Below are 9538 nucleotides of genomic sequence, written 5' to 3'. Positions count from 1 at the left end.
GTGGGCTTCTCATTGTGGTGGCTTCTCTTGTTGTGCAGCATGGGCTCTAGGCACATGGGCTTCAGTAGTTGTGGCACATGGGTTCAGTAGTTGTGGCTCATTGGTTCTAGAGCGCAGGTTCAGTATTGCTCTGTGGCATGTGGGATCTTCCTTGACCAGGGATGAAACCCGTGTCCCCTGCATTGGCAGGCGGATTCTTTTTTGTTGTTGTTGTTGCGGTACGCGGGCCTCTCACTGTTGTGGCCTCTCCCGTTTGGGGGCACAGGCTCTGGACAGGCAGGCTCAGCGGCCATGGCTCACGGGCCCACCCACTCCACGGCATGAGGGATCTTCCCAGACCGGGGCATGAACCCGTGTCCCCTGCATCGGCAGGCGGACTCTCAACCACTGTGCCACCAGGGGAGCCCAGTAGGCGGATTCTTAACCACTATGCCACCAGGGAAGTCCCGGAATGAACTACTCTTATATGCAACAAGAAGGATGAATTTCAGAAGCATTGCTTTAAGTGAAAGAAGCCAGCCACTTACAACTGCCTGTGTATGTATGTATGTATGATTCCATTTATATGATATTCTGGAAAAGGCAAACCTATAGTGACAGAGCAGATCAGCAGTTAATCTGAAGCCAGAGGTGCAGGGAGTTAATTGACTGGAAAAAAGCACAATGGAACTTTTTGGGCTGATTGGACAGTTCTATATCTTGATTGTGGCGGCTGTTACAAAACTGATACATTTGTAAAAATGTATTAAATTATACATTTAAATTGGCTAATTTAACTGTATGTCAATTATACTTCAACAAAGCTGATATTGAAAAAAGTAAAGAAAAATGAAGCATGGTAATGCTTAGATTGGGGTGAGGTATAGGGTGCTCTGGGAGTACAAGATAGGGTCGCTTCACAATCCAGGGGATTTTGAGGAGGCGCTTCAGGGGCTGAGCCATTTAATCTCAGCATGAGTAGGAGTAGGCCAAGAGCACAGGGCCAGGTGGAAGGGAACAGGGGTCTACAGAGTCAAGGGCATATACAAGGGCTCACAGGCAAGAGAAAACAAGAGACTTTGGAGGTGTTGTGAAGGAAGAGGGAGAAAAGATGAGTATGGAGAGGTAGGCTGGGCAAAATAAGGACTTTAAAAAATTTATTTATTTATTTATTTGGCTGCTTCGGGTCTTCGTTGCAGCACGCAGGATCTTAGTGGTGGCATGTGGGATCTTTCGTTGTGGTGCGTGAGCTTCTCTACTTGTGGTGCGCGGGCTCCAGAGCATGTGGGCTTAGTTGCCCCCCGGCATGTGGTATGTGGTATCTTAGTTTCCCGACTAGGGATCGAACCTGCGTCTCCTGCATTGGAAGGCAGATTCTTAACCACTGGACCACCAGGGAAGTCCCAAGATAAGGACTTTTTAAGTCATGTTAAGTTTGGACTTTATTCTAAGAGTGACTGATGGGTTTTAAGCCCTTCTTATCATGTGATGTGATTTCTGATGTATAAGAATGTCTCCGGCTGCTGTGTGGAGAATGGGTTGGATGGAAAGACCTTCACTAAGAGGGCATCAGACGATAGTGCTGTGAATTAGGGGAGTTGCTGGAGGAAATAGAGAGAGGTGGGTAGATTTCAGAAATATTTGGGAAGTAGAATTTCCTGTGGGAATTGATGGGGAAGGAAGAATCAAGAATGGCTTCTAGGTTTCTGGTTTGGGTAACTGGGTGTATGGTGGTGCCATTCATAGAGATAAAGAATAAAGGAGCAATAAAAAGTTTATGGGCAAGGTGATGACTTTAGTTTTATACATGCTGGTTTTGAGGTGCCTGGAAGGCATTCATATTGTGTTTAGAGGCAGTTGGATGTATAGGTCTGTTGCTTAGAAGACAGCTCTAGGCTGCAGAAACATATTTATGTCATTTCCATGTAGGTGGTAATTGAAACCATGCAACTGATCACTGAGGAGATAGATGAGTAGGGTGAGGAAAGAAGAGGCCTACAGCAGAACCCTGAGAAATTCCAGTGCTCTAGGGAGAGGTAGGAGGAAAATTAGGAGAGCATTGTATTATGGAAGCCACTAGAAGTGGTGAATGATCAACAATATCAAATGGAATTGCATCATTGAAGAATATGATTTTTTTTTTTAAGAATATGATTTTTAAAGTTCTTGATTAATATGTGTTGTGGAATACTTGAGAGGGGCTCTTACAGTAAAAGATGAATCATTGTTATACAACTATTAAAAAGAAAGTTAACTGATATCTTGTAAAAAAGGCAGCACATTTTCTATATAGATGGAAGAACTCAGAGTTTTCTATCATTTTGTTTTGTTCTTCCCAGCTTGGACTTTCCTCCTTCATTAGAGACTTTAAAAACACTAAATATTAAAGAGCTTCCAGAAATCCACTTATATACATTATGGGGTGGAGAAGTTTGCACTAGATATTCTCTTATTTACAAACCTATGAGCAAGAACATACTTTTTGCAATGTTTGCTTAATAAATACTATCCACCTTAATTCCCCCTTTCCTTTTGGTCTCTTTCATTCCTGAATGGGTGTGACTAGCTTGAAGAGATCAATGGGAAAAGGTTGTTGATCCCCCTACCTTAAGCAAGAAGTGTTTGTAAGGCGGGCAAGAGGATCAGTCACTGATGGATAGAGAAGTTGTTTTTAACTGAAGTTCCAGTTGCTTTCAAATTGATCTTACTGCCATGATTAGCTTTAGTTGTCTGTGGCAGGATGCGGGAATGAATGTCTACACTCTCCTAGTTGCCATCTTTCCCTTTCCTTTTTTCTAATTGCCTTTTCCCAAAAAGGGAAGATGAAGAAAGCTTTTGAAGAGCTAGAATTTTACTTTAGAATGATCATTAAAGATGCAATAGGAGAATATTTTTAAGGAACCAATTGAAGATTACATTTACAAGAACTCAGAAAGAACAGCCTGGAAAATAGTTGTATGACCCTTACTAAATCATAGTTCCAATCAGTGGCAATTTCTCTTGTTGTTACTATGGTTTAGGTGGGAGGGGAGGAGAACTTCCAAGCTATCTGTCCCAGTCATCAGTTTACTGTCTTTCAGCTCCACGTACCTGCTTGGGGTAATGGACTGACTCTTTAAGCATTTCTCTGTCACAGTGAGCACAGTGTTAAGTGTTGTCAGCAGAGGTTGCTGGAGGAACATTGCCCGAGGATGAGGGCTTCTCTCCCTGGTCCATGTGCTACATTTTGCTTTTCCTTGCTCCTGCTTTGGGGTCTGTCAGTGGTGTGTGTGGGAGGGCCATCTACTGGTGCTCTACCTGAAATATGCCCCAGAATGGGCAGTCCATTGGTGATGTCACAGATCTGTCCTGAACCTTGCTTCAACCCTCCCAACGTAGACACTGGTATGCCCGAGGTTGCCTGCTGGCAGTGGCACCCTGATTTTTTCTGTGTATATGCCCACCAGCCTTGCTTGCTTGCACTCCAGAACATTCCCTATAATGGTCCTGCCATGGATACCATGTGCACCAGGCCTCGTACCAGTAGTAGTGCCCTGATTCCTTCTGTGTGCTCACTCACAAGCCTCTGCTCACCTACTCCCTGGAGGGTTATCTCTTGCTATGCGGTGACTGTGGACCAACTCTGGCCTGGCCAACCTAGCAAACATCTCCACTATCTAGTGGGCTGCAACCGTACCTTCTCCAGTGAGGTCTTTACCCATGCCTTGGGGAGGAGGCGTCCATCCAAATTTCTTCTTCCCTGTGTACTCTTCATCAGCCATAATATTCTCTTTAGAGTTCTCTTACATCTTTATAGTTACTCCTCTATCATAGTTAAATAATCTTTTAAAGCTAAGCTTCTCCTATTCAAATTACTGTGTGGTTTCTGTCTCCTGAGTGTAGCCAGACTGATACACTCTCTTTCCTTTAATCTATTATGTATATATCTGCCAGATTAATCTTGCTACAGCTCACCTCTGATTTAAAACACACACCAAAAAAATAAACCTCCCCCCCCAAAAAAACCCAGCAATGATCCTTGAATGATTTGGCATTGTCTGGTATTCTCTATGATCTGGCCTCTGCTTGCCTTTCTAGTCTTATTTTCTACTCTTCCTAAAATAACTAAGGCAAGCAGCACTGTGTAGTATAAAAAGTCTAGTCCGGGGTTTGACTTTTAGCTCTATCATTTATTACTAAGCATAGAAGGCCATGTTCTTAGGCTCCTCTGAATTTCAGTTTACTCATCTGGAAAATGGGGATACTAACAGCTTCTCTGCCTACATCACAGGGTTGTTGTGAAGTTAAATTAAATAATGTATGTGAAAACTAAGAATTCTAAGTTTCTATCTAACTGTAATGTGCGGCCATACATATAGTGTTTCTTTAACTTTTTTAAGAAAGCGCTCCCATGTGAAAAATAATTACTGTCAATCACTTATCTAGTATTTATGGATGGGTTAAAGGGGATATCTTTTTCTAGAACTCAAAGTTATATCTTATTTTTATATTTTATGTTTTTAGTTTGTTTCAGGATGGGTGAAATAAGACATTAAAAATATCTTGTCTTGATTATTTCTCTCTTTTTTTGCCATCAGAAACACAAAATACGATGGCTGTAAAATTTTGGGGTAGAGTAGAACATTTGTCTTTTTCATTACCTTGTCCTGAGGACATCCATTCATTACGTGGGTAGACAGATAATTTCATGCATATGTGTGAATTCATTAAAGTAGTACTCCTCCACCATATACTATGGTTGTACATGTGCTAAAATATGAAGAAGTGCTTTGTAAACTGTATAATAGAAGGAAATGAAAATTTTAGAAAATAAACTAGAAATGGAAAAGCTCCTAAGTTGGTAAGAAATTCAACCTATTCAAAATTCAAATTCCTTGGGAGAGGTATTCCTATTCCATGAGAATTTGATAAAGGGCTGTTGGGCCTTAAGTCTGTGATACAAGATGAAGGGCCCAACTGTTTGTGTAGAAAGAGGCAGATTTCTCTAGTTCTTCATGGATTGTACTCATCTTTGTTGGGCATCAGGCCAGCCTATGGGTGTTTTCATCAGCAAGTGATTCTTCTGAATTCCTCATTATCTTGGATATGTAATGCTGGAGGAAAAAAGTCAATTCCAGGAGAAGTTGAAGCATGAATATAAAAGGCATTTAAAAACTATTTTTAAAAACTTTCTTAGGGAGGAAATATAGGGTTCCTTCTTTTGTAGCCTGAGAAGCAAGGTGAGTTCAACAGAAGGTAAAAATGAAGAGAAGTAGCCATTCCAGTCTTGCTTAGACAAAACTTTTATTATCTAACCTTTCTATAGCTCTTTGTATTTTCCAAAAACCCTTACAAATGCATTTTTCCCCCATGTAACAATCCTCTGATCAAAGCAGGTTAGTATTCATCTTTCCATTTTCTAGATGAGAAAAAAGAGTTCCAGAGAAGTGTAGTCACCTTCATAGGTCCCAGGGTGAGTCAAAAGTAGAATGGGCTTTTGAGCCTTTGACACAGAGTTCTTGGCTTAATTACTGTACAGCATGTTGTTTCCTGTCTTTACTAAAGCTCTACAAATTGGTTAAAAAGAACCCCTAATCTAAGAAGCCAAGTCTGGAAATCTGAATAGAGGATACTCTGTGGGAAGGCTTTAGGTTTTATTAAAACTGAGATTCCTTTGGGCCACCCTGCTTAGAGGGCTGTGGAGAAGAGCTGACGTGGTTCATAGATTTCAGAGAAGGAAGTCCTAGACTTCAGAGTAGGTGCTCCTTCAGATCTTCCGGGGATTATGGTTGTACCTCTTTATAGAAGAAATCTGAAAATGATGTTTGTAAGATTGGCATCTGAGAAAGTAGTTTAGCTCAGCTATTGAGATTTGTGTCCAGTTCTTATGTACCCAGTCAGCTCTTCCTATGTTTGAATTTTTTCCCAGAGGAGAACCTGGTCAGTCTCCAATTCCTGGAACTCTAATTTAGGTTATATATTCCTTTGCAATGTGTATCTATTTCAAACTTAACGTCTGATCACATTGCTAGATCACTGACTGGTACATTGCCAAATACCCAATAAGAACCTCAATAAATATTTATTAATGTTAATCAAGAGAATGATCTTTTTCTTACCTTTGAAATATGTGCTCTACCAATACTGCAACAGGGAAAACCTTCAGTATAATTACATTTTGCATTTATATCCAGTGATTTATTTCCTAGAATCTCAAATTTTGGCAGAGGTATGATTACGGGTTTTTTGTTTATCTGTTTGTTTTTACTCTTAAGGTTATTGGCAAATGTTAGTCCTATAGTATAGATGAGGAGTATAAAAAGAATATGGCAGTGATTTGAAAAAATACTTACTGAAGTGAGTAGGATTGAGGTGAAGTAGGGAATGAAAATTTAGGCCTATGTTTCCAAATTTCACTAAAAGTAGTCTAGTTCTGGGAACTAAACTAATGGTTAAGAGGTTATAGTGGGGCATGATTAGTTCATATATGTGGAACTATTCTTCTGACTCCAATGTAATTTTGAAAAATGAATTTTTGTTTTGACTCTCACTGTGAGATTATAGCCTCTACTGGCAGTTGGAGGCTGTTTTTTTTCCTATTGAATTTAACCTGTGGTTGTTTATTCCTGATGATTCAGATGGTAATGTTACCTATTTATATTACTGCTGTCTGTTTTTTCAAATCAGCCTAATCAGTGTAGAAATTGATCCAATTTTTTGTTTTTTAATATATAGATTCAAAATTTTAAAAAATTGCAGTTGAAATTAGAATAGTTAATACTTTTCTTAAAGTGAAAAATGGCTTAGTTGTTTAGTTATTTTAGAAATAAATTCAGTAGATATTTTAGAAATGTACTACCTAGTTATTTTTATAACTTCATATAAAAGGAACTTTTATATCTTTAAAAATGCACTTTGTAGCATTATTTCTTATTAAAATTTTGTAAAACATCTTAAAATATTAAATACTTTTATAATTTGTTTGAAATAGTATTTCTCAACAGGTGATTTATAATTCACCTGCATCAGAGTCACCTGGGATATTTATTAAAATTCAGAGCCCAGGGTCTTACCCCAAATCTAACGAATGTGACTCTTAACACTGGGCTCCAGAAATCTGCGTTTTAAATATGCTTTTTAGCTGATTTGTATAAACTGCAAGTAATTCAGTATTGTTTCAGTGTGGGAGGACAGGGCCATGAGGACTGTGTCAAGGGAGACGAGCAGGGGCACGAAGGGCACGAAATGCTGTGGAGTTTGGCCCTTATCCTGGAGGTAATGGAGACTGAAGACTAGGGCAGCAACACGAGTTAACTGGATTCTTTTGAGTTACTTTTATAAGTTATTTATTTAGAGAGTTAATCCCACTATCAAGAAAGATAGGTGAGGCTAAATGCACATAGCATTGTATTCTTATATAAGATTATTTGGAAGGGTATCGGATGTATGTAATTTATTTCTCACTATCCTGGCATTAATGGTTCCAAACTTTTTGCTTATAAATGATAATATATACAAACAACCACTATTTTCCTATTATGATTCATATAAAAATTAGCATATAGAAAAAGAATCTCTAGGATAAAATGGTAATATTGCTAATATACATTCAGAATTACAAAATCATTGTTAAATATAAATGCCATCATTATGCTAATAAAATGGAAAACATTCTTGAAGCAGCTGATTCAAAGCTGGTACATTTTTATAGAGTCCATTTGTGTAGCAGTTTATACTGGCTTGAGTATATTTGCAATTATGAATTATCTGCCTTCTGTATAAATAAAAATAGAATTGTGATAGTCAGATTAGTCAAACAACCCAAAATGTGGCTCAACACAAAAAAGGATGGTTTCTCATGCATGTCACAGCCAATGCAGGTTGTCAGGGATAGATTGGAGCTTTGCTTCCTGCAGGAATCCAGGCCTTTTTTGGTGAATTGTTCTGACATCTTCTAAGGCCTTTCAGCCTTCAGACCAGGTGGGGAGAGAGTGTGGAGAAGTTACCCATACTCTTAATCACCTTATTGGAGGTGACACACATCATCTTCCCCACATTCCACTAGTGAGAACTAGTCACATGATCCCACAGAGCTGCAAAGCATCTGAGAGCTGTGGGCTGATACTTCATCAAGAAAGAAAAGAACACAGCCAGTCTCTGCCACAATAGACTATTCTTCTGGATCACTCATATCAAAGATACGTAGTAAGGAGTAGGAAATGCTCAGATAAATAGGCTAACATACTATAGATATTTCCCAACTTACATATGTCTTTTATAGTCACTCATTCACTGAGGACAACTGCCTTTGCTTTTGACTGCACTTCAGTAAGAAATGTACTTTACATGATGACTCGATACCAGTACATATATACCAATGTAAAAATTTCATGCCTGTTGTTAAGGAAACAATAATTACCCTTACTGTATATGGTGCACTCTGGTGTTTTCTATACTGTTTTCTACTCTGTTCTGTAGTCTTGCCTGCCTCAACACTAGGCTCATCCGTAGTCTTGGGAGGCTCCATTCCATCTCTAGCAATCTCTGCTACTGAGGGGAGATGTCCAGGGGAGTTTGAGTCTGGGCTTCCTGACAGGTAGGTTATTCTCACTGCAGTTCTTTGGGTACCCAAAGACTTGCCGTTATCACTTGCGTGCTTTCCTCCTCTCTTATCGTGAGGGTTGTCAGATTTTACAAATACAGGCATACATTGTTCTGTTGCCCTTCACTTTATCGTACTTGGAAGTTATTGTGATTTTTTCCAAACTGAAAGTTTGTGGCAACTGTGCATTGAGCAAGTCTACCAGAGTTATTTTTCCGACAGCATTTGTTCACTTTATGACTCTGTGTCTCATTTCGGTAATTCTTGCAATGTTTCAGAATTTTTCATTATTATTTTATTTGTTATGGTGATGTGAGATCAGTGATCTTTGATGTTACTATTGTAATTGTTCTGGGGCACCATGAACCATGCCTTACTAGATGGTGAACTTAACTGATAAATGTTGTGTGTGTTCTGACTGCTCCACGGACCAGCTGATACCCCTTCTCTTACCCTCTCCTCCGGCCTGCCTATTCCCTGAGACACACAGTATTGAAATTAGGCCAGTTAATAAATAACCCGACAAAGGCCTCTAAGTATTCAAGTGAAGAGTCACACTTCTCTCAGTTTAAATCAAAAGCTAGAAATGATTAAGCCTAGTGAGAAGGCATGTCAGAAACAGAGATAGGCTGAAAGTTAGGCCTCTTGCCCCAAACAGCCAAGCAGTGAATGCAAAGGAAATGTTCTTGAAGGCAATTAAATGTGCTACTCCAGTGAACACACAAAAGAAAGTGAAACAGCCTTATTGTTGATATGGAGAAAGTTTTAGTGGTCTGGATAGAAGATCAAACCAGCCACAACATTCCCTTAAGCCAAAGCCTAATCCAGAGCAGGGCCCTAACTCTCTTCAATTCCATGAAGGCTGAGAGAGAGGTGAGGAAGCTACAGAAGAAAAGTTGGAAGTTAGCAGGGGTTGGTTCACAATGTTTAAGGAAAAAAGCCATCTCTATAACATAAAAGTGCAAGGTGAAGCAGCAA

This window comes from Lagenorhynchus albirostris, chromosome 8 (assembly GCF_949774975.1).
Source record: "Lagenorhynchus albirostris chromosome 8, mLagAlb1.1, whole genome shotgun sequence".
NCBI classification, from domain to species: domain Eukaryota; kingdom Metazoa; phylum Chordata; class Mammalia; order Artiodactyla; family Delphinidae; genus Lagenorhynchus; species Lagenorhynchus albirostris.
Note: the sequence above shows the minus strand (reverse complement) of the source record.